At 42.6% G+C, this 26,687-nt stretch overlaps 1 protein-coding gene across 2 annotated transcripts in view; it reads right to left on the bottom strand.

Moving 5' to 3' along the window:
• Positions 1 to 26,491, bottom strand: part of kank4 (KN motif and ankyrin repeat domains 4) — a 90,040-nt gene extending 63,549 nt beyond the window's left edge. The window contains exon 1 of one of the 2 annotated variants that reach the window (XM_061780074.1): positions 25,866 to 26,491. The gene's annotated coding sequence lies outside the window, so the exon portion shown is untranslated. Of the gene's footprint in view, positions 1 to 23,197; positions 23,459 to 25,865 lie in introns of those variants that run through there. The other variant, XM_061780077.1, reaches the window with a different exon arrangement.
• Between the last annotated feature and the right edge of the window lie 196 nt (positions 26,492 to 26,687).

The following is a 26,687-nucleotide window of genomic DNA, read 5'->3' as shown; positions in this document are numbered from 1 at the left end:
CCCACAGGTGTTTGGGAGATTTCAAGTATGTTTCTTTTTCTTTGTACGGTAAGGCTAAGTCTTGCCACCCAACCCCATAACCCATACATATGACAAAGGCGGGAGATTATTTTCACACATACTAAACAGCCAGGACTTGGCAGAAATTCATGCAGCTCCTTCCATTTCACCGTCAGCCATTTGGCAGCCTTCCTGACCAGTTTTCTTCTTGTCTTTTTATCAATGTAGGAGGGATGGCCGGTTCTTGGAAATGTCCTTGTTGTGACATATTTTCTCCACTTAATGATAACGTTTTTCACTGTGTTCCACGGTATATTTAATGCCTTGTAAATTATTTTTAGCCTTCTCATGACTGAGCCCTTTGAACAATAAGATCCCTCTGATGCCGTGGAAGCGGTACTTTAAATGTGATTGGTAACAGCCACAGTTATGAGAGAGTGTCCAGACTTGTGCAGCCACATTACCTGTTGTTTTTGTTTTTTACTTCTTTTTAATTTATTTATTTTCAGTTGAGTTGTACATTTTACAGGTCACATTATTGGTGGAAAACATTGTTATAGGATTCCATAATTTCTTATATCACAAAAATCTGGTATTTTAACAGGGGTGTGTGGCATTTCAATATCTACCCTATATGTAAGAGTAGAGTGTATATTATTTAGATTTAGGACAGCACAATGCAACTCATTTTGTACAAAGCAAGAGAACCAATAGACTTATAATTACAGTGCATCATACCAGGTGCTGCTTCCAGAGCACAGTAATTTGCCTCTATTTATCATGGTCGGAGATGTAATAACACACATCCTCTATTGGCTTGCTGCTATATTATCATATCATTATTGCTTTCCTTTTCTGCTCTTCAGATTGTCTGTCTGGATAAGATGTTAATGCACGATGTCCTCTGTCATGAAAGAAGGAAGCAAAAATAAACATAGAAACTATACCTTGACCAGGTGCCATACAATGGGCGAAAGGTGATATGCCATTTATTCTCAGTTCAAAATGATTGTTAGATTTGGAGTGTTATTTTAGTTTTTTAATACAGTACACAAAAACAGAAAGTATGTTTGCAGCATTAACCACAAAAAAATGGAAAAAATATGTACATATTGTTACAGTGTATGCAAAACTGTATGCAAAAAAAAAAGGTCACTGTGTTGTCACAAAGTCAGCCAAGACCATGATTTTCAATTAACAAAGAATTACCGATAATAATTTCCCTTCGAGGAGTTAACAATGTCATCAAACTCAAATTCACAGCTGCAATCGCTAGCTACTTGGTGGGTGGAAGCGTCAACGAATGCCATCTGTTTTTAAAGGTGGCAAATATGTCTCTCTCGCTTTGTTTTGAATCAGATGCTGAAGTGGGTCTCTTTGGATTGACATTACTGCAAAACTAAATTATTTCCCTTCAAGATACGTTGAAACACATTTAATTAATAACTGATCAATGTAGAGGCTAATGACATGACTTTGGCTCACAACACAATAACTATTTGCTCGCAGATACTTTTGAAGTCACAGAGATTACATTGTGGGCACATGTGATTAAAATGCCATCCATCCATTTTCTGAGCCGCTTCTCCTCACTAGGGTCGCGGGCATACTGGAGCCTATCCCAGCTGTCATCGGGCAGGAGGCGGGGTACACCCTGAACTGGTTGCCAGCCAATCGCAGGGCACATAGAAACAAACAACCATTCGCACTCACAGTCATGCCTACGGGCAATTTAGTGTCTCCAATTAAGGCATGTTTTTGGGATGTGGGAGGAAACCGGCGTGCCCAGAGAAAACCCACGCAGGCACGGGGAGAACATCCAAACTCCACACAGGCGGGGACGGGGATTGAACCCCGCACCTCAGAACTGTGAGGCTGACACTCTAACCAGTCGGCCACCGTGCCGCCGTGACTAAAATGGTTAGAGAAAAATATTATCCATTTTCTGAGCCGCTTATCCTCACAAGGGTCGCGTGAGTGCTGGAGCCTATACTCAATTACTTCTAAATTAAACAAAAAACAAAAGTGGGTAGCGAGGGAGATGGACATTGGGGAAAAGGACAGTTATCAATCCACACTCTTTTCCGACGAATTATAAGAAATAAACAGTTAGATCTTTATTTTGGGAGCTGCTGACTGCTCAGAAAAAGTTTTACTTACTGTAAACTTTAAAAAGATGCATCACATATTGTAGCAATGGATATTGAGGAATGCATTGCAAAAGATCTCATTTTACGTCGCATTTGGCGATGCAATGCCGGATATTTTGGACCCTGCTCTTAAATCAAATTGTGCAGGTGTATATATATGTTGCAAATTAAAAGGTGCATTAATTTGTCAGATGAATAAAATGTCACTTAAAGGGGAGGGCACAAGGATAGAGTTTCAATTTACAAAGAGATAAAAATTTTCCGGTTATATAAATAAACATAATGCTCAAATTTGAGCAGTTTTAATCGGTGGATACCCTGAATATGATCGAACAGTAGAAGGATTCCATGACATGCCACGGAGAGCTTCTGTATCCCTACCGCTTTCTTCGACCTTCTCTCAGAGTCAATAAACCAACAAAGGACAAACTAGGTATTAAGAAATAGATAAAATGAATGTGCATTCAGGTAGTGTTTGTGTTATAATGTATACCAAGGCGTGTGTCTGTGTGTGTGTGTGTGTGTGTGTGTGTGTGTGTGGTGGGGGGGGGCCATCATCACATTCATAACCCCCCCGGTTATGAATGTGATGATGGCCACATGATGTACAGAGGCATGGTTATCCTTAGGATTACACTTCAATCAATCTAAAACTCCAGCATCCCTTTTCCCGCCACAGAAATCCTATATGGAGGGAGTACGATTTCAGCCTGTCCTCTTCCCTTTGACCGCCATTCTTGAACATGCCACAAAGCGTTATGTCATATGGAGACGCAAGACCTCTACTTGGCAGCAATGCATCATGACACATAACTTTACACCTGCACAATCCAATTATAAATATATATATATGTATATATATATATATATATATATATATATATATATATATATATATATATATATATATAGTTGTTTGTTTCTATGTGCCCTGCGATTGGCTGGCAACCGGTTCAGTGTGTACCCCGCCTCCCGCCTAAACATAGCTGGGATAGGCTCGAGCACTACGGCGACCCTAGTGAGGATAAGCGGTAAAGAAAATGGATGGATAATTCTCATTAGATTGTACAATAAAATGACCTGTGTTATAACTTGTGTATGTATTACACTCATTTGTCAATATTTAGATCGAGAATAATGCAGTAGAGTACAGTGGCGTGGCAATAAATCGATGCTCCCTGAAGAACATAATGTTCTGCTAACTGTGCCAGGCGAACCAATGAATTTGGCTGCTATTGGATTCCATTGAAAGTTTATCTCTTTTGAAATGAGAATCAGGAATCAATCACGTAAAATACGTATGCTAAATACTTTCTGGTTCTAGCTTCTAAAACAAATATATACAAAGAAACAGATTAGGCAAACCAGAAGCGCTTTTTATCTCCACCAACTAAAAGTAAATTGGTTTAATTACTGCCATGGCAAGATCTGTACATTGAAAAACACAAGCTCACACGTACACGTTCGAGGATGCCATGGGAGTGGATGTTGACTCCCTCTCGCTCCCACTCCCATTACTCCCACTCTTTGCCAACCCCGAGTGTTTAAAAAATATTGCGGCAAATCCCAAGTGTTTAAAAAAAAATTAAAATCATTCCTTCCGTCAGGCGCTTGACAAGGGCTTGCTTTTGGCGGGCTGTGACAATTTCGGGTGGCAACTGGGTCCTGCGTTGGCCTTGTTGGTGTTTGGGGCCCATGCTATCCGAGGATAGCCGTTATCGTGGCAGCGGTGGGGCGTGGTGGTCCGGTACCCTTGCCCCTCCCTTTGGGACTGGTCATGGCCCTTCGGTTAGGCGAAGGGATCGCCTTGGATCCTGGGTCGTGTGTGGCGTCCCATTGGCGTCCCCCACGGGAATGGCTCGCTGGCTTGGCCCCCCCGCCCCCTTGCGCGTGGGGGTGGGCCAGGCGCACCCTTCTTCGACGTGCTGGCACAGCAACTACAGCAACAGTTGACTAACAAGCATGTGATATGGTGTTCATTCACTCATAAGTTCCATAGACACGCGATAGGCTTGAATTGCTTATGATGGGACAACTAACAATAACACACGTTGTATTAAGATATCAACTCACAGATGCTTACAGGTGTTTACAGGTCCCACCACACTACTCATCAGTAGCACTGCCTTGAACATTTCCCACATCCTGTACTGCCCTCCCCTTTTCTGTCCTCTCTCATCTTGTCCTAACGGTTAATTGTTTCATGTCCTCACTTGGTGTCCTCTTCCCCACCCCCCGTCCACAAATAAGAACACGATTTGACTTTGTTACGTTACTTCTAGTCAAATATCTAGACTTTCTAACTATTGTTCTGCTGTGGCTGCGATTGGCTGGCAACCAGTTCAGGGTCTACCCCGCCTCCTGCCCGATGACAGCTGGGATAGGCTCCAGAACGCCCGCAACCCTAGTGAGGAGAAGCGGCTCAGAAAATGGATGGATGGATGGATGTTCTGCTGTGGTTCGTACCCCTTGTCTGTTTTGTCCCTCTGTTTGTCCCCCCAAACTCTTTTCTGTCTGGCTGCATTTTCAATAAAAATCAGAATGATTTAAAAAATCAAACATAAGCAGAGGAAGTATTTCAAACTCCCCTGTTGCAAAGCAGAAATGTCCAGCACAAAAGGCATACAGATCGATCATCCTGCATGGCCATGCAGCTGAACAGGACCGGTTTAAAAAAACAAAAATAATAAATTTTAAAAATCCAACTCCCACAAAATTTTACAGAATCCCACTCCGTCATGGTTTCCACTCCCGTCAACTCTCGACATCATTATTTTCCACTCTGGTCCATTCCTGGTGACTTGGTTTTCATTGTTCCTATTCCCGCCCACTCCTGATGACCTTCGCTCACGCTCCTGCCAATCTCGTGATTGATGATGCAATTCACTCCCTTCCCACGGGACCTGGTGGGAATCCTGAAAAATGTCAGCCTCTTGTACACATGCGCAATGTGTCCAAGAGATTCAAAACCCAGCACGTTTAACTGTGTTGAAATCTCCACCAGGAGGTCTTTGACCTCTCCACACACAGCCTCGATGCATGGATGGAAAGGTGGTGATGGTGTTGATGGAACGTGACCACCAGAGGGTATAAAAATCCCCGGAAAACATCAGAGATCTGCAAAGCCCCGACCATACAGTTTCTCATCTACAATACTCTGTGTGTACAGTACATGGTATTATAAATTGGAGGGATCAGAGGATAATGTTTCTGACCTTAATAAAGATGACAGATGGGCACAAACACACACGCATACACAGACACCTTTAAACAAGACTAACATAAATCTATCCGCATGGCAAATAAAAGACAGAGGTACTCTATAGCTTGTGTCAAGAGAAACTCTTCATCTTTTTACAGCAAACCAACAGATGGTCACCTTACACTGACATGCCAACAAAGTGTTCCAAACATTAAGACACTCTGATAAAGAGACAACAGTACTGGACCAAGTAGACAGACTAAACACTCCCATCTGCGAGAGCCTTAGTGGCAAATTGGGTTCGTTATGGAAGCTCATTTTCCCCCCCACTGTACTTAAGTCAGAGTTGGCACGAATGGACTTACTGAAATGGTTTAGAACAAATCTGGGGCTCTGGGTTGTTGCCAATCGCTGTATTGCATGGAGGGGATTTAAGCAGCTTAGTCGGCTGCAGACAATGCACAGGGGTGGCATCATGACACAGAAAAATAAAGTGTCAGTAGGTCACTTGTGCTATGATGGATGCATTGAATGTTCAATAAAGTTGGTAGCATAAGCCTTAAAAAGTTTTTAGACCACAAAGTCCCAATCTCTCAGAGACCATCATGAAGTGATTTAATGTGGGCCCTTTCATTTTCAGTGATCTCTTGACATTTTACCATTTTGAATAGGAATTAAAAATTAGATTCACATTTTTATACCCAATTTTGACTCAACTCACTGCTCTTCAGTCAGAAATTAATCAAACATAACATTCAACCACTAAAATATGTTTTGTTTTGGGGGGTTTTCTGTCAAAATAACTATAATTGGATATTTGTAATCCTTATCAACAAATAAAACACGTAATGTGCTTTGCTATTTTTGGGACATTTTCACAATAAAACTAAATTTAATGGATAACACCAGTATTTAGTCTTTGTATTTTAGTCTTAAAAATATCATCTCCGTTAAAGAGTGTTTGCATACTGGTGTTTTAAGTATTACAAAAACATACAAATGATTTGCTGAATACATCCATCCATCCATTTTCTGAGCCGCTTCTCCTCACTAGGGTCGCGGGGGTGCTGGAGCCTATCCCTTTGCTGAATACAAATGGTGTTAATTTTTAGGTAGCTGGGTTAAATGTAAACATGAACAGATGTTGACTACAGCAACACATAACATGTATCCGTTCAAATGATTTAAAATAAAAAAAAATTTAAAAAAAGACCAGAGTGAGGATAAGCGGTATGGAAAATGAATTCATGAATGAGAAAAGAAATGTTGTAGTGTCATACATAGTGATATTAGTGTTCTTTTTTCATTTTCAGATTCATTTTTGTAAACAAGTTCAGAAGCTTGGATAGTATTTTAAACATCAATCAAATTAAAGTAATTACCATGTAAGTGCAAAGTCCACAATTTCTACAAGCTGTCTGGTTGTCCATCCATCCATCCATTTTCTGAGCCGCTTCTCCTCACTAGGGTCGCGGGCGTGCTGGAGCCTATCCCAGCTGTCATCGGGCAGGAGGCAGGGTACACCCTGAACTGGTTGCCAGCCAATCGCAGGGCACATAGGAACAAACAACCATTCGCGCTCACAGTCATGCCTACGGGCAATTTAGAGTCTCCAATTCATGCATGTTTTTGGGATGTGGGAGGAAACCGGAGTACCCGGAGAAAACCCACGCAGGCACGGGGAGAACATGCAAACTCCACACAGGCGGGGCCGGGGATTGAACCCGCGTCCTCAGAACTGTGAGGCTGACGCTCTAACCAGTCGGCCACCGTGCCGCCTGTCTGGTTGTGTAAATTGTTACTATTGTAATGTGGTGATATTACTGTAAAAAGCATTGTGAAACTCAGTTGTCAGTCTTGCTGCACTCATGCCACTCAAAGCTGAAAGCTGTATCACACACAAGCTAATACACACTGACAGCTGACTGACGATACTGTACTTGAGCAAAAAAATTATCTTCTGTCATCAGTTAAGTAAAAGCAGTCCAACCAGAGATAAGAACGCTTATTTACCAGCGTAAGGTCTTGCGTTAGATGGCAGTTTTTATAGAAACACCTAAAAGGGCTTCAGAAATATGAGTGTGCTGAAATGAGAAGGGGAAGTGCTGTGGTGTAGTGTTTAGCATGTCTGCCTCACAGATGAGAGGTGGGTTCAAATCTTGGCTCCTGTGTGGAGTTTTCATCTGTCTGTGGGTAAAACACACAAAATTGTGTATGCTTCTTCTCCTGTCCTTGTCCACAGGGTATACATACAACCCAACCCATGCAACACTCATATCTAATGTGTCATTGTTCTAGATATATAAGGATTTACTTTTCTCATCTTGTTTACAGTTAGAGTTTTGTCTTTTGTCTTCTTTTCTCACTCCCCTCGAGAAACTTTGTTCTGTTCGACTGGTCGACTCTGATTCTCAATAAATATCCATTATAATACTAAGAAACCACAGCGGCAGCTTAAAAACTCCACTGTGACACAGTAAAACTGTTCCGGCATAAAAAGGATACAGATCCTCCATTCTGCTTGACCTAACAGCCGAACAGGACAACACCCAAAAAAAAATGCTAAACCTAATATCAGTTGGGACTCGCATGTTATATATGCAGTTTATTTTTCATCCATTCCATTTTATATATATATATATATATATATATATATATATATATATATATATATATATATAAAACAGATTTGCTTCTTTTTCTGTTGATTTGTCCAGGTTACAGGTCACACTAAAGGTGGATACAATTTGGAATGATTAATCATGCATGGTCTATTTTGTTTGTATTTTAACAGTGTTCACATTTTATTTTCACTTTCTAAGCGGCGTACACACAGTGGCATTTATTTTTTCTTTTCTTCCTTTTCCTACTTAATACTCTACTTCCCTCCTCCTTCCCTTCATCCATCTACAAGAAAAAACAGTGAACATAAGTGAAGAATTTGTCTAGGATAAATGCTCTCCACCAGCAGAATGAACAGTGGATAGCCCTAACTCAAAACTCTGGGGCTCCCTTTTATCTGATTGGTTAACATGGAGAGAGATACTGGTTGCCGCGGAGAAAAGAGCTGATCGCAGTATAACGTCAGCACTTCTGAGAATACAAGCATAGACAGATACAGTCTCAATCAAACAATACGGGATAATATTTCCAAATTTTGCAAACACATCAAGACTTCCTGCTCATGTCATACTTCATCAGCCCTTTCCCTTGCTCCTAGGCCACTCCTCACTCTCCTAGCACTTCAATGTGACTCCCCAGACCTTCTCTCCTCAAAATGTTCAACCTCAGACTAATTAATCAAAACCTTAACAACAGAAGCAAGCCCACATCATCTCACTTCTCCAAAGGCTTGTTTAGTTAACATGTAGCATTATGAGTACATAAATGTATATTATTTGGCGCTCTTCTTATAATGGTGCACCCATCAATCTAGAACAGGCTCAATCCTGATCCATCAGACCACATGACCTTATTTCACTTGTGTGTTGGAATTAACTAATCAAATTATTAAAATAATACTTCATACAGTGTATAATAGTATTAAACACTTGTATTTTACAATGTCACTCCTCCTCCTCTCTCCATTGATGACTTGACTTTTATGGGAATACAACAATCTATGGTCCGACCCTGGTGAAATCCCCAGTAAACCACTGCAGTTAAGCCAGCCCCCAGTCGGAAAGATAAAGCCAAGCCAGCTGCCCCAATGATTGTTTATACTAGGCACTACGAAAGCACGCTGCCTACGAGCTGCTTGGGCCGACTTCAAAATAAAAGCCTGAAAGATAATACATAGACATCAATGCTTTGGATTTAAAATAATGAAACAAAATACTCTCTCCGTTATATGTGAACGAGTCCACCACTGAGAGAAAGGACAGCATTGTATGTTGGATATAGGTGGTGTCCTGGGGCCTCATGTAGAAAGACTTGCTTGGATTTCCTACTGCAAGATGGCGTACGCACAAAAATATCCAGATGTATGAATCTGTGCGTACGCATGAATCCAAGCACATTTCCTTCGTACATCCCAATCAACGTGGAAATGAGCGCACATGTTGGAGTAGCCGAAACCCTCCCTGTCCACGCCCACATTGAAATATGTAAATCATATTTAAATGAACCCTGCGTCTGAGATCACAATCTCTGCATGATCAGGAAAAAAAGGAAAATGAGCAAGGTAATGAAGAAAAATATTTTTCTGAATGTGAAGCTGTCCAATGAACTGGAGGTGCGCAAGAAAATTCGATTTTGGCACGGTGTCCTCCGATGGAAACAACAAGCGAAAGAAAAATGAATGGGACAGCCTGTGTGCGGCTGTCAATACTGTTGAGTCAGAACAGCGCACACAAAAAAAAGAAGTGGTCAGACATTAAGGTGGATGTGAAGCGGAAGACAGCTGCCCACTGCCAAAGTGTGGCCAAAACAGGCGGAGGAATCGACGTGGCGGGCCTCACCCAGTTTGAGGAGAGAATCGCTACAATTATGGGGGACACTACTCTTTCGGGTGGTGGGAGCACATGTGGCTGACTCTGATTACCCCACAAGGTAAATACCATGCATTTTTAGAACTCACAACAAATGTGTTCATACAGTAACCTACACTCAGCCCTATGAGATTAAGGTTCATGCGTAAATGTATGTATGGTATTTGTAATAAATCTTTTGAATTCAAATAGAAGCACATCAGCATATCAAAGAGGATTTCAAAAACTGTGACTCCTGTTTGATTACTCAATTTATTATTTTAATACTCAGGAGAGGACACGCAGTCGCAGCCGCGTGCTACATGTTCGGGGTATTCGTCCACCGTCCCCGGTGTCTTAGTATCACAGACGAGGAGGATCCTCCACCGTCCCTCACTGTATAAAAAGAGTCCTTTGAATATCCTTAATTTGAACATTGGTTGCACGTGATTAAAATGTGTTAAAATGACAATTTACCCCTCTTCTGCTAAAAACAAATATGTCATTTTAACAGATTTTAATCATATGCAACTGATAAATGTTCAAATGAAATTCAAAAGGATAATTGTTTTCAGTGCTGGCATCACCGGTGTCACCTATGCGGAGGTTTCGTCCACCGTTCCTTTGCGTCTCCTGCGCCATCCCCAGCGTCTCCGACGCAATTACACTCCAACAACCGGCTGCTGCTGCCCGCCCGAGGGGCCGTGTCCTCACCCGTGCTGTGCTGGAGGCACGAGATTGTAAGGGCAATAGGCGGCATAAATGATCCCCTTGATCAATTTATAGGCGTCCTCACAAATATCAGTGATTCATTAAATACACTGGTCAACAAGGGAATTCCGAGTCCTTTTGCATTGTTGAAATCAAATGTTGTCGGGCATGAATTGTTCATCAGTGCCAATTGTTCATGTGTCTCTGATGTGCAGATTTATTATAACGGTTTCCCAGCATCACCTCTAAGTGTCGCCAAAGCACCAGCAGCTACAAAAACGTGCGTACGCCAGCCATGAAGTTGGCGTGAGGCACCGCACATTTCCACTGTCATTTCACTCTTGATACATCTGAACTTTGCCGTGGAAAAGAACGTGCGCCACATTTTTGTGCGTACGCACCTTTTGTACATGAGGCCCCTGGTCTTTCCGCCTTCACGTAGATGGCTTCTCTCGCTCCTCTTTCAAACCACCTGTCTTCTTTTCCCAGAATATGCATTTTGTACTGTTGCTCTTTAAAAGGGGAAGGAAGACAGCTGAATCTTGACTTGAAGAGTTAGCGATTATTTGGTTTCCCCAATATATCTTTAGCTTTTCTAGTGTGCCTTTTTATTTGCGTTGATTGGTTTTCATTGTTTTGTTTTTCGTTCATTTCTCATGTTGTCGTGCTACCTTGGTTAATAAACTATTAAAATGCTCAATGTTTTTGGTCTACTTTGGGGTCCAAGATTTGGCATACAAGCATAATAACATGTACATAAACATTGACACACAATGTGGCATGAGCGTTAACTTGTCCCTATGGCTCATGCCACATGACTAAGATCAACTTAAATATGGTGCAGGGAAATGGTTTACAAAATCAGGTTAGTGGAATATTACGTGATTTACTCACTGATTTATTAATTAATTAAATGACTTCAATTCATCTAGGAGATTGTTGACATACTGCCGTGCTGTAGTTTTGTTGCTCTCCGTATAGGCTCAGCAGTTTACTACTTAAAGAGGGCATATTATGGAAACATAAAATTTTAATTGCTTCTATACAAATATTTGGGTCTCCGCCCATCAGGTGTGAAATTACACACTGTGAGCTTCAAAAATGTCTCGATAAGCAAGCTGTTTTGAGTTTTGCCAGCTTGTCACCTTAAGATCCAACTAATTTAAATACCACTGTGCTCCGACTGTGTTTTTTTTGTCCATGACTTGGCAGCGAGGGTGGGCATAGACCTCCCACTTTCAAGTGATGGCTGCGCTACACGGAAGCACTAACAAGTCAAAGCCAAACGTTTTGTTGGATGCACAGATTAATGTTAGCTGACAGCATTATCATCATTAGCTTCTGACAATTGGCATACACAGTACTCGTTTCTTTGCCATTGTTGTTGAAGAAGGGGGAGGGATGAGGATGCTATTTAAGTTTGGCGGTGTCACCTGCATGCACTTTGTTTGATGCTATATGATGAAGTGGCACCTCTATGAGTGATAATACAATTGATTTTTTTTTTTGTCATTATTGGCTTGATTAGCCACAATTAGAGGTCGCTCGCCTTGTTGCACCACCCCTAGCTCTGCCCCCAGTCGCCATGGTAACAAAAGGGTAGAATTAGAAGGCAGAGGGGTGAAGAGTGGCTCATTTGCATGAGACAGGAATGCCCCCTTAAAACAAGGTTGAAAAAAATAGGGTGAAAAGCATGCTGTAATGATCCCTGAGGTATGTTATTAAGACACCTAGGAACTGTTTTAAATTGTGAAAAAAAATGCATAATGTCTTGTTTCGTGTCCGTGGGTGAACATTGTCTATGAAATGAGACGATTGCATGAATAACATTCTTTTTCCCGAAGAGAAACAGGAGGCATCTGTGCGATGCAGGCGTTTATTTGTCTTAAGTGGATGATGCACTACTACAGTATTTGCTCGGTAAAATGGTCTTGGCCAATAGCCAAACAGTGCATTTGAATAGTAGCTACCAGAATGTTTATTATTAGTGTCTAAGACAAGGCAAGGGTTCAAGCACAGAGCCTGAATAACAGTGAGAAGACACTCGATGATGCATTCTGGCTAATTGGTGAGTGAGCAGCTCAAGAGCTGCAATCTAGCGTAATTTTCACAGTGACACCTGTTCCTCCTCAAATGCCACTTGTTCTCCTTTTGGAATTTTGGAGTCGTCGCTGTAATTTGCAGTTAAGTACTTTCAAACACCCAGTAATATAAAGAAATAGATTCATCAGTTCATCAGTTCACTACCCTAATTCAATGGTGGGATGTGTATAAACTATTGCCATGCCCCAAATAATGCTAGGTCACCAAACCGCTTATGTATACCTCTCTTCCAATAAACAACACAGATGAACATAATGAATTACAAAACCTTTCCTTAGCAACCATATTGTGTTACACGAAAGGTGCTTGGGAGATTACGGACCCGGTGACCTTTGTTTGCCACGGCAATGACAGACATACTGTCTCGTTATTACAGGTCAGTAAATATTTCCATCAAAATGATTTCAGCAAAGATGTTATTGAAACTGTTAGGTGAAAATACTTTACGTTTTCTAAAGGTGTTCTGTTGGTGTGTGTGGAACATTTGTGCACAGTTGGACTGAGCACATACTCATTCTACAAGCATCCGTGGAGAAATATGACTCAAACAGACAACAACTGTGTACGTTTGTACAATAATGGAAAACATTGGGCACACACTTGAGTACAAAATGTGCTATCCAAGTCCCCGGTGGTGAGGCAGACTTGACATGAGAAAGTACAAAGTGCAACCAGACTTGCAGGTTGAATAGCTGAAAGAGTTCAAGGATCACTAAACTCTGGAAAAGCAGCAACTCTGCCGAGGCTGAAAACTCTGCCCGACACACACACACACAGACACAATGTACTGTAAACTGTAGAACATGTGTGTGTGGAGTCGGCTTCTCGTGCGTGCAAGGTATTCATCAGTTGATCTACATTCCTGAGCTTCATGCAACCCATTAAAGTGAGCTATCTCACAGAGGTTTGTTTGAAAGATGGAGCATCAAACAGGATTCAACCAAAGTCCTCCACATACACACATACACACACACACACAAACACACTCAGAGTGACAAATGCACTCTCTTTCATTGACAACATTACAGTGCTTCTTTTTTTAACCTCTGATTCATCTCTACCTGTTTTGCAGTTGTTAAAAACTGTGCTACACTCCCGGGACCACCTGGAAAGGTTAAAAACTGTGCGCAAACAAAGTGAGTGTGTCTCAAAGATGGGGTACATTAAAGTTTTACAAGAAAAAAATTTGTTGTTGTATCAAGAAGGTATGTCTTACTTCTCTGACAAGAAAAATAACTGGAATATTAAGAAATTGTTTTTAACTCTTCTGTTGCATTATAACAGTCAAAGTTGCCGTAGTCTGCGATGAGTGTATTCCCACATATAGAACAATTCAAACATGACATTTACATGAAGGTCAAGTGTATTTTTTAAGCAACTGGAAAGAGCAACATATTTGTATTTCAGAAACAGAGCTTTAACTTTGTAGTAATTTCCTCTTTTCACATTTTACAAAGATCAATGTGTCAACAAACCTCTGGGGAGACATTCTCCACATCCATCCTCACACCCACAATTCGAGTCATGCTCAAATTTGACTTTGCCTCTCTAACATCATATACCAGTGGCCGGTTTATTACCAGTAAAACAGTTGTTTTTTATGATTGTAAATATTGTATTTACATTTACTTTTCATAACATTCTAAGCTTGGATAACCAGTTGACCAACTACCCTAAAATATATTGATTTTCAATGTAGTGCCTTATTCTAAGAAATCTTCAAGGAAAATCTTTGACCAACATTCATATTGACCTCCAAATTCATCTCTTTCAGTGTACTGACAGACAATCAAAGTGTAAAGCATAGTGAGGTCAAAATGGGGCATGTGTTCATACACTGGGAAGACAGATTTAGTTGACCACCTTTGTAAAGTGTGTGGAAAGCCTTGCAGACATTGGTCGTACCATTTAAACACATACTAAGAAAACCAAAGGTTATTTCAGTGCAGAACAGACAGGATTCTACCACAAACACATCCCCACATACACGCATGCACACACCCACACTCAATACATTTTGGACTTCCAGCAGGGAGCTGCGACTTCCATCGACACTCAACCAGGACGTTCCTCCCTCTTTGCGCCACCCAATAAAAAGGCAGCATTTAAAAGCAAACGAACCATTAAGGAAGTCCCATGTTCCCTTCAGCTCTCTCCGCTCCTCTCCAAACACACTGTTTTTTCCTGCCTGTCAATGCCAGGAACCCATTAAGAAATGTGTATCGGGAGACAATGTAAGGATGGACCCAGCTATTGTTTCTCACCGTTGCTTCTTGAGATATGTCCGGTTTTGTTATTTTTTTTCAAGCTGCAAAATTATGACACGTGCTAAGCAAAAAAAACAAAAACATTAATTGGATCCATTGGCATTTTTATCAGGCTAATTTGACATGCACTGTCAAAGCGCGAAATTTGAGAGCAAGCAGTAACTGAGTTTATTCGAAAGAGTTGAGCGTACACTCAAATCAGTACTTATTTGTTATTGGAGATACAGTTTTAATGCTGTACTGTTCTGTTTATGTAGTATTTTCTTTGCAAATATTACGTGACACATTTATGTACGGATTTTTAGATGCACCGCTACTGTATAGTGGTTATCTGTTTGTTTACCAGAGAGGTCTTGTGCACATTTGCTGTATTGTGTCACATCATTTTGCTATTGCTGCGTGATAACTTGTCATAGGTTGTTAATGTTGCTTTTATATTGTGTAAAAATATTATTTGTATATTGTTTATTACCATTAGAGAACCACAAGTTGGGGGGGAACAATTGGTGGATGAGGCTTTTTTTTTTCGAAATACATCTTGTTTTGAATCGGACATCCTGCAGTGTTTCTGAAAACCACTATCATCCCGTGTATAGGCAAGGGCTGCAATAGCCAGGTGGATTTTATTTTAAAATATTTTTGTGGGGGGCTGCTGATCAAACTTTTATACTTTGAAAAACATTATACTGGGCCGCGGTGGTTGGGGACCCCTGGTAGGCTATGAAGCATTCAATTTCACGTGTTAAAAGTGTCAACATGTTATTTTATACAGTAAGCCGGTGTTCCCAAAACTGTATCCCTTATTTGGAGAAAATTTCTTAAATACAAGCAACTCCCAATAAACTGCTGCTTCACAACAGCATGGAGACCTCAATGAACTGAAAGCCCATTTGTGTATCATCTGTTGTGCATGGATATATGAGGACACATGGGGTCAGTGTTAGCCTGTGATTTAATAGGTTGAAATTAATTCATCCACAGAACAGAAGTTCAATGCACTTTGGTGTAGCTAGATCATGCTGTGAATAGTTCTTGGCCTGCTGACAGAGCTTTAATCGCAATTGTGCTTTCAGAGCAAGGACGAAAATCTGCCTACTTTGGCAACCACATCAGCAGTGGATGGCCACTATCCAAAAAATGGGCGGGATCCACCACCACTACAACAAACTTGTGAATTGCTGGGGTGGGCAAAGTGGCCGTCTGAATTTAGTCAATAAAATCAGAGTTTGGTGTGGCGAGAAAAGTTGTGTATGTATATATATATATATATATATATATATATATATATATATATAGGAGTGCAAAAGTCCGAGCGACCACAAGCATTGTTGTTATAGTTACCACTAGAGCAGTCATCTTGGCATGATAAAACAATATCGAGATAGCAGAAATATGCAAAATAAACCCATTTCCACAAAACTTTGCAAAGGGGGTGGACAATATATATATATATATATATATATATATATATATATATATATATATATATATATATATATATACACATAAATATATAAATACATACACACATATACATACATATGTTATAGTATACAACAGAACAGTAGACAAATGACCATTCACGGTCTCATTAACACCTAAGAAGAAATGTAGTCTTTAATTAATTAGAACCAGTGGTTATCAAACTTTTTACACCAAGTAACACCTAAAACAAACTACTTGACTTACTTGACTCTCCAAGTACAACCATCACGACCAACATCGTTTTATTCCAGAAAAGTATACTTAATATTGATGTAGGCCACTGTAACATTATGCACAATTTGAATATTAACACAGCTCTTAAATACAGGGGGAAAAATATATCTATCTCACATAAAAGTTAAGTACCGCAATAAAACAATAACTTCCTTAGGAAAAATGAAAATATTTTGAACTTAAATGTTAAATACAACTGAACTGTACTTAAGCAGTGATTCTTTCGCTAATATTAGAAAATTAAAATGGCTCACTAGTTAATTAAAGCAACATGAGCAACATACTTTTGCGTTTAATGATGATATCCTCACAAGCATGTAGCCCTGCACATTTCAGTAAGGAAGGCATAAAGAGACGTATGAAATGCTGGATTAGTATTGCTTACCATCATTGGTGGCGGAAATTAGCATGTGCAAAGTGTGAACTCATGTTGTTGATGGTAATACTTCTGCTGTGTGTTGCACAAGGCGCTATTCAAGCTAGCATCCACACTTCGTGCGGCAGTGTGACTGTCTGTTGGATAATAAATAATTTCTTCTTTTTTAAGCCTGAGGAGGTCTGGCGGAACACACGCACAAAGTCGAAGAACCAAGAACAGAATGCATTCACAACCACAGGTAGAGCATCCAAACTCCAGACAGTAGGCTGAGATTCAAACGCAGGAGCCCTTGGCTACGGCTAGACTTGCTAACTACTAGGAAAATACATTAGGGGACAGCTGATAGCAGCAAATGACAAACATTTTAAGATACAGGTATTACTGAACCGCTCAATAACACAACTGGGAGTCTCAGCCAACAACTTAATCTGGATTTGTTTTCCCCCCAACCTATGTTTTGTATTCCATGGCCAGTCATATGCGTTTTACAAAGCAGATATGCTACAGGACCAACAAAGACACAATTGATTGTGCAGATTGGAGATGATCCACCTGCAGTTTAAAGATACTGACATGTGGGAAGAGAGAGAGCGTTGTAAGCATAGATGAGAAATTGTGTGTCGACAGAATTTTATTAGCAGTCCTATCCCCGGATCTTCACTCAGGTTATGTGTGTGTGCATATGTGTGTACTGCACTGTATGTGTGTCCATTGACTCCCAGCTCTAATCCGTGTACTCTCAGCGAGGGGCTTGGAGGTTCTTTGACTGACAGAAAGAAATTTTAGGGAGTCCCTCTTCCTCCTACAGCAGCGTTAACAAGCCCTAAAGCTCCTTAGACAGCCTCCGCCACTTGTTTGATGAAAGAACATCACTTTTAATAACTCTAAATACTGTGCAGATTAACCAACCAAAAATAAATCCTAGTGAGTCAAACCTATGTAGCTCTGCAGGCTCTTTGTCAAGCGATGAATACCGCCAGTGACGACCTACAGTGGCGGCTTAGCGGCGGAACGTTTCGTCACCCCATTCTGTCTGTATGCATCAACAAGGAGGTGTAATAACAGTATAACAATTCTCACTTCTATTGCCCTAAAGCCATCATACTAACTTAATACATATGTGTATAAAAACACATGGGGTTGACAAACAAATTTTGATTCTCAGAGGCCCCTAGGAAGAGTCATTGTATGAAGAATGTGAGCCACATTTGGCCAATAAGCTCATAGGGAGTAAAGGAGAGAGAACCAGAAATACACTAATCAAATTATCATTCACACACACTCACACACACATCCATACTAACACTACAATGTTTATACTTTGGTCATAAAGAGAACACGTTACAATGCACCACACAATGTTATGATGTGTGTGTAAGGTGGTCATTCTGGGAGGGCAAAGTGTGTGTATATGTATTAATGCTCAACCAGATTAAGTCTTTCCTACGTAATTTATATTTTCTGTTCCCTAAAAATGTCTTCCACATCAGAAAAAAAAAACTGGTCTAATTTACAATTCATGACATGTAGTTCAACCACAACGATATTCAGTTTATTTGAAAATATGAAATATTGTTTGACATAAACCAAACCTTATCATGAGTTTAAATAATGGTTTGGGGACCACTAGGTATGTTTAAGAAAAAAAATGTTTTGATTGTAGAATATTCTAGTAGTATATTATGTGTATGATTATGCATACAAAAGACACTGAGAGTCTGGAAAACATAACTTTCACATCGGATGCTCATAAAAACTAATTATGGGGGTATGATACCCTGTCACGTCTCACAGATCTTTCTGTCAGTGTCACTTTGCAAATCACACATCATTGCATCACTAGAGCAAAGCCTCTAAAAGCCACGAGCCTGGAAGCTGGAATGAATCACCTCAATGCACCTCCCAGGAAATCATACTGACACACGCACACACACACACACACACACACACAGAGCAACAGACAAGGCACTAATTTGAGTCAAATATTGCAAATAATTTTTTTGTTCGAGTAATAATGTGCCCTTTTGGCCTGCATGGATGGATGAATGGATGGATGGATGGATAGATAGATAGATAGATAGATAGATAGATAGATAGATAGATAGATAGATAGATAGATAGATAGATAGATAGATAGATAGATAGATAGATAGATAGATAGAGAGATTCCATAACCCTTCTTTGATGCTAATATCCATCCATCCATCCATCTTCTACCACTTATCCGAGGTCGGGTCACGGGGGCAGTAGCTTTAGCAGGGACGCCCAGACTTCCCTTTCCCCAGCCACTTCATCCATCTCTTCCGGGGGGATCCCGAGGCGTTCCCAGGCCAGCCGAAGGATGTCGTCTCTCCAGCGTGTCCTGGGTCGTCCCCGGGGTCTCCTCCCGGTGGGACGTGCCCGGAACACCTCACCGGGGAGGCATCCGAATCAGATGTCCCAGCCACCTCATCTGGCTCCTCTCGATGTGAAGGAGTAACGGCTCTACTCTGAGATCCTCCCGGATGACCGAGCTATCACCCTATCTCTAAGGGAGAGCCCGGACACCCTGCGGAGGAAACTCATTTCGGCCGCTTGAATCCGGGATCTCGTTCTTTCGGTCACGACCCACAGCTCGTGACCATAGGTGAGGGTAGGAACGTAGATCGACCGGTAAATCGAGAGCTTCGCCTTTCGGCTTAGCTCCTTCTTTACCACAACGGATCGATACAAAGTCCGCATCACTGCAGACGCTGCACCGATCCGCCTGTCGATCTCCCGTTCCATTCTTCCCTCACTCGTGAACAAGACCCCAAGATACTTGAACTCCTTCACTTGGGGCAGGATCTCATCCCCAACCTGGAGAGGGCACCCCACCCTTTTCCGACTGAGGACCATGGTCTCAGATTTGGAGGTGCTGATTCTCATCCCAGCCGCTTCACACTCGGCTGCGAACTGCTCCAATGAGAGTTGGAGGTCACGGCTTGATGAAGCCAACAGAACCACATCATCTGCAAAAAGCAGAGATGCAATACTGAGGCCACCAAACCGGACCCCCTCTAGACCTCGGCTGCGCCTAGAAATTCTGTCCATAAAAGTTATGAACAGAATCGGTGACAAAGGGCAGCCCTGGCGGAGTCCAACCCTCACCGGAAACGAGTCCGACTTATTGCCGGATATGCGGACCAAACTCTGACTCCAGTCGTACAAGGACCGAGCAGCCCGTATCAGGGGGTTCGGTACCCCATACTCCCGAAGCACCCCGCACAGGACCACCCGAGGGACACGGTCGAACGCCTTCTCCAAGTCCACAAAGCACATGTAGACTGGTTGGGCGAACTCCCATGCACCCTCGAGGACCCTGCCAAGGTGTAGAGCTGGTCCACTGTTCCACGGCCAGGACGAAAACCACACTGCTCCTCCTGAATCTGGGATTCAACTTCCCGATGGACCCTCCTCTCCAGCACCCCTGAATAGACCTTACCAGGGAGGCTGAGGAGTGTGATCCCCCTGTAGTTGGAACACACCCTCCGGTCCCCCTTCTTAAAAAGGGGGACCACCACCCCAGTCTGCTAATCCAGAGGCAATGTCCCCGATGTCCACGCGATGTTGCAGAGGCGTGTCAACCAGGACAGCCCTACAACCTCCAGAGCCTTGAGGAACTCCGGGCGAATCTCATCCACCCCCGGGGCCCTGCCACCGAGGAGCTTTTTAACCACCTCGGTGACCTCAACCCCAGAGATAGGAGAGCCCGCCTCAGAGAACCCAGACTCTGCTCCCTCATGGGAAGGCGTGTCGGTGGAATTGAGGAGGTCTTCGAAGTATTCTCCCCACCGGCTCACAACGTCCCGAGTCGAGGTCAGCAGCGCCCCATCCCCACTATACACAGTGTTCATGGTGCACTGCTTTCCCCTCCTGAGACGTCGGATGGTGGACCAGAATTTCCTCGAAGCCGTCCGGAAGTCTTTCTCCATGGCCTCACCGAACTCCTCCCATGCCCGGGTTTTTGCTTCAGCGACCACCAAAGCTGCATTCCGCTTGGCTAGCCGGTACCCATCAGCTGCCACAGGAGTCCCACAGGCCAAAAAGGCCCGATAGGACTCCTTCTTCAGCTTGACGGCATCCCTCACCATTGGTGACCACCAACGGGTTTGGGGATTGCCGCCACGACAGGCACCGACCACCTTACGGCCACAAATCCGGTCGGCCGCCTCAGCAATGGAGGCGCGGAACATGGTCCACTCGGACTCGATGTCCCCCGCCTCCCCCGGAACATGAGCAAAGTTCTGTCGGAGGTGGGAGTTGAAACTCCTTCTGACAGGGGATTCCGCCAGACGTTCCCAACAGACCCTCACAATACGTTTGGGCCTGCCACGTCGGACCGGCATCTTCCCCCACCATCGGAGCCAACTCACCACCAGATGGTGATCAGTTGACAGCTCCGCCCCTCTCTTTACCCGAGTGTCCAAGACATGCGGCCGCAAGTCCGATGACACGACCACAAAGTCGATCATCGAACTGCGACCTAGGGTGTCCTGGTGCCAAGTGCACGTGTGGACACCCTTATGCTTGAACATGGTGTTCGTTATGGACAATCTGTGACGAGCACAGAAGTCCAATAACAGAACACCGCTCGGGTTCTGATCGGGGGGGCCGTTCCTCCCAATCACACCCTTCCAGGTCTCCCTGTCATTGCCCACGTGAGCATTGAAGTCCCCCAGCAGAACGATGGAGTCCCCAGCGGGAGCGCTCTCCAGCACCCCCTCCAAGGACTCCAAAAAGGGTGGGTACTCTGAACTGGTGTTTGGTGCATAGGCACAAACAACAGTCAGGACCCGTTCCCCCACCCGAAGGCGGAGGGAGGCTACCCTCTCGTCCACCGGGGTGAACCCCAACGTACAGGCGCCGAGCCGGGGAGCAATAAGTATACCCACACCTGCTCGGTGCCTCTCACCGTGGGGAACTCCAGAGTGGAAGAGAGTCCAACCCCTCTCGAGAGGACTGGTACCAGAGCCCAAGCTGTGCGTAGAGGCGAGTCCGACTATATCTAGTCTGATGCTAATAGACCAGGTTCGATAGATATTCATCGAGGGAGATTGATACTTTATTCATCAAGGGAAATTGGATACGTTGATGGCAACGCTTGCTGTTTCTCAGCTGCTTTGACTTCATGATGATGCAAGGAATCTTCCGAGTAAATAAAAATCATGTAACACTCAACATGCATGTGGGCACACACGTACGCACACACTGACGCACTGTGACTTCTTGTAAGCAAGCCTTTTAATGCCAGCCAACCATGGGCGATGCTGTGTGGCAAACATGCAGAGTAATGACCAAGACTGACTGTGAATACATGCACACACTGAGAGAGCAGAGATAGGGGAAGGCAGAGAGATTGTAAATGAAAGAGAGAGAGAGAGAGAGAGAGAGAGAGAGAGAGAGAGAGAGAGAGAGAGAGAGAGAGAGAGAGAGAATGCAGGCAAAGCAGTGATGCAGAATGAATGCATGCAAATTTTCAAGATTGCATATTATTATTCTAAACCATTTTCCTCCATCTATTTTTCTACCTTCGATCTGACCAGAGTACCTTCTCAAACATGTACATTGTACTGTAACTGCGTGCACATGTGCGCGTGCTGGGCACCAGCTGTAAGACATTAGTCTAGCCAGCAGGTAACTTGACGCAAAACTGGCACAGATAACAAGAAGCTTGGGAAATGAGATCAAGCGGCAGAGCAAGAGACATGAAAGACAAATACAATGAGGACTAAGAATCAAAGTGAGGAATTTACCTTTATCAGAGCAGGTATGTGCTGAGAGGAATGCCTTTCCTGTGGACTCTGTTTAGATGCTCTAAATCAATCCACAACTAAAAACAAAACAAAAAAACCAGCCAAACAAAAGGAAGAAATAACTGGAATGTGTGGGTCTTGGTTGATAAAAACTTAAATGTGGGCTTAAGGACACAAATATGGTGTCATAAAAGACAAGAAAGTCTTGAAAATAAAATGTTTTGAGACAGGGTACATAAAAGACATGGCACAAAGAGATGGCATGGAGCAAGTGAGTAGAATTGGGGAAAAGAGTGTAACAACCAGCAAGAATAGAGCAGAACCTTTGGTAAAATAGGACAAGGGACCACATCAACAGCTGAGAAAGGAACTGAGTGAACAAGAAAAAAAAAAAAGCATGAATCACATTTGATCTTCCCTTACCTCTGCAGCTTGTTTTTGCAATCCTTTGGAAAATAATGGCGCTTCAACAGTCCTACAGATTCTCAATTTCTAGCTCTTTCCACAGTAATTGTTTGCAAGCGTGCCAACGAGGAGAGGAGTGAGTCCTTGTGTGCTCATGTGAATGTATCCTTGATGTTGATGTACAGTGGGAAGTGAAACTCCACTGCAAGGCAGACAGACAGGCAGACTGACGGAAACAGGAGAGCAGCGAGAGTCGAGGGCAGACGGAGTAGGATGGAAGGGTTACGGCTATCGAACATCAGAGCGGCTGAGTGGATACACCCACCTCCTCAGCTGGCGTCACACGGGAGTCTCCACAGATATTTCAAACTATACACGGAGAGCTAAGTAGTGAATGTGCAGGCCAAGATCTCATATTGGCCACAACACATACAGGTACAGCGGTACAACTGCACGACCAAATGGGATCGAACCAGCAACTATCAATAGGTAGGCTGCATACCAAGAAAACCTTAAAAACATTACTGCTTCTATTGGCATCTAGAAGTATGTATCCTCATTGGAGTTCTCAAGATGGGGCCAAATTGGTAAACCTTTCCACAACAGTAAATTCCTGTCATAAAATACCAATAGTATCATGCCAGGTTAGTTTTTTTATTTAATGCATAGTCAGACACTTCAGTCATAGGCGAAGAGGATGTATCATAAAGAGACGCAGCACAACTGGGAACAACAATGAACAACATAAATGTCGTACATAGTTATGTTGGAGTTCCAAATCCAGAAACACACAGCTTTGAGCTCAGGAGCAATTACTGCATATAACAGAAGTGATTGTAATTTACAGAACAAAAAACAGGTGTGGTGCTGCCAGGTGAGCTGTTAGCACGTAATGAAATGTAACATTCTTGAAGTGCCTGTCTGCCAGTCGCTCAGCATGCCTTCAATTTCCCCCTCTTGCCCTGTTAGGAAACATTGTGCGTGGAGAATGGAGGCTGTTGAACTGTCAACCCTCCCACCTCTGCTTCTCCAGCCATGTACATCCCGTGCTTCTTGAGACAAAGCCTGCCTTGATAAAGGCCAACTCTACTGCACAGTGCATTGACAATGGTCCTCATTAGTAGCCCAGGTTGGGGTCTAAACTCTCTTGGGAAGGGAACCACCTGCAGGTGGCCACTATATTAAAATGTGTGCACTCACTGTTGGACAGTTGATATAGAATGACCAATGTGAGTTAGTTCCTTTACCCCACACCAACAGATTAATGATTTGCACCCACTGCTTGTGACGTGAATCAGCTAAGAAAAGGACCTTGACTAAGTTCACGATAACCAACTACTGTAAAATGAACAAGGATTTCCATATATACAACCATCCAATTTCTATACTGCTTGTCCTCATTTGGGTCGCATAGGCGAGCTGGAGCCTAGCCCAGTCGACTTTGGGACGAGAGGTTGGGTAGACTTTGGACTGGTCACCAGCCAATTGTAGGGTACAAATAGACAAATAACCAGACTCACATCTACACCTATGTATAATTTAGAGTCTTCATGTAGATACATAAACATGCATGCTTTTGGAATAGGGGAAGAGGTCTGAGTACCCAGAGAAAACCCACAAAAGCACAGGGAGAACATGTCGACGCTACAGCGGCGGGCTTAAACTGCGATTCAGATGTGGGACTGTTTGACTGTGAGGCAGACGTGCTAACCACTGTTGCACCATGTTGCCCCAATATGTTACAGTAAAAACATTATATCAAAGAATACAGCAACAATGAATCGACAATGTGTTTCATAGGTGCTGTTTTGAGACAATGTTGAGCAGGTAAGAGGTCAGGCTCTTGATTATTTTTCTACGGAACATAAGTGATATCCAGACAGTTACCCATGCGAGATCATAAACACAAATTGCTTGATAGTGAGGCTTCATCCAAGCCAAAGAAATATGCTTCACTCTCATCTTGCTGCTCAAAAACAACTAACTCAGTCCACCAAATTGTCACGTTCACCAACATCCACTGTGTAGAAAGGGCAATCCACAGACAATTAAAAGTAATGAAGAGCTGAAAAATGGATCGCAGTTTAGTTGTTGATGGTCCGCGAACAAACTAAATGCCAACCCAGTGACCTTCCTTGCTAAAACACCCCCCTGACCTTTAAATTACTGTGTATTACATAACATTGCATATGTAACTCAGTAATATCTAAATCGAGATGTGTTATGGGAGACAGTATATGATGCAAGCAAGTAATAGCTCTGTTGTCATTACCACCTAAATATTACATCCCTAGAGGAGGTCCGGCACCTCCTTACTACACAGTAGTATGACTATTACAACATCACTTGGTGATGGGGTTAAGGAAGCTAGTCCATTGACGCATGTATAGTTGCTGCTGACCACGAAGCCGCTCTGCAGCAACAGCAGCAGGAATAGAAGCTCAATTATTCCTCGACATCATCATGCTGGTGTGCACGTAAGATATGAAAGACCCTGCATTCTTTGTTTGTTTTCCTCCCACCGCATGAAAGTGATGCGAGCATCTTTGGAAAACAACTATTCTCCATCCTCGCCTCATTTTGATCAAAATTGCACCGGAAAACGCGAATCGCTCGCACGGATGCAATTCTGCGGATTTGATTGGAGAGACGCAAGAAGAACAAGAAGACGTAAATAGTATCTTACCGTTCAAATCGTGGACGGGTAGCTGGAGCTGTCTGTCAGATGTGGAGACGCTCCAGTAACTGTGGACGATTGGACGGCGTGATGGTGTCGTTGACAAGCGTGCCCCCTGCTGGCTCATAGAGGATATTGATTTTTAACGTGTACAGAGTGGATCTTGTATCTTTTTTATTTTCGAAATGTAAGGATGTCACGGTTTTTTATATTAAACTGTGGATCTTTTACCACTTGCACGAGAGTGCTCTCTCTGGATTTTTTCTTTTTTTTTCAAATTTCCTTTTTATTATTAAACTTCAGGAATTTTTACCGGAAATGTGACTTTAAAAAATGCTTTAATTATTTTATTGTGGTCATTTCACACGCACGACTACTTGCTCTGAAGAATTTGTGGGGAGCAATCATAGAAGCATTAACTTCACAATAAACACGCTTTCTGTCACAGCGCCATCTGCAGGATTTGAGAGGGCATACGCAACTATAACTGCTATTTATACTATACATACATCCATTGTCTGTACCGCTTATCTTAATATGGAAAATTTTGCATTAAATACCGAATTTGTTTTTGGAATGGTACATGTACACACGTTGCAGCTTGATTTTTCTTATTTGTCGTGCTCTAACGGAAAACTACTTACGCTCATAGCCCAAGTACATTGAGGACTACAAAAATGGCTTCACAACGATCCGATGGGCCAAAACAGGACATTGGTGTCTAATGTAAACGCCAGAAGAAATGTGGACAAATGTTCGTACTATTATATATTTCCATGCCGTGCATTTATCATTAAGATGCCTGCTTTTATTATAAATAGTATCATGGTT

Source organism: Phyllopteryx taeniolatus, chromosome 7, assembly GCF_024500385.1.
Source record: "Phyllopteryx taeniolatus isolate TA_2022b chromosome 7, UOR_Ptae_1.2, whole genome shotgun sequence".
Taxonomy (NCBI): Eukaryota; Metazoa; Chordata; class Actinopteri; order Syngnathiformes; family Syngnathidae; genus Phyllopteryx; species Phyllopteryx taeniolatus.
This window is presented reverse-complemented; position numbering and strand designations above follow the sequence as displayed.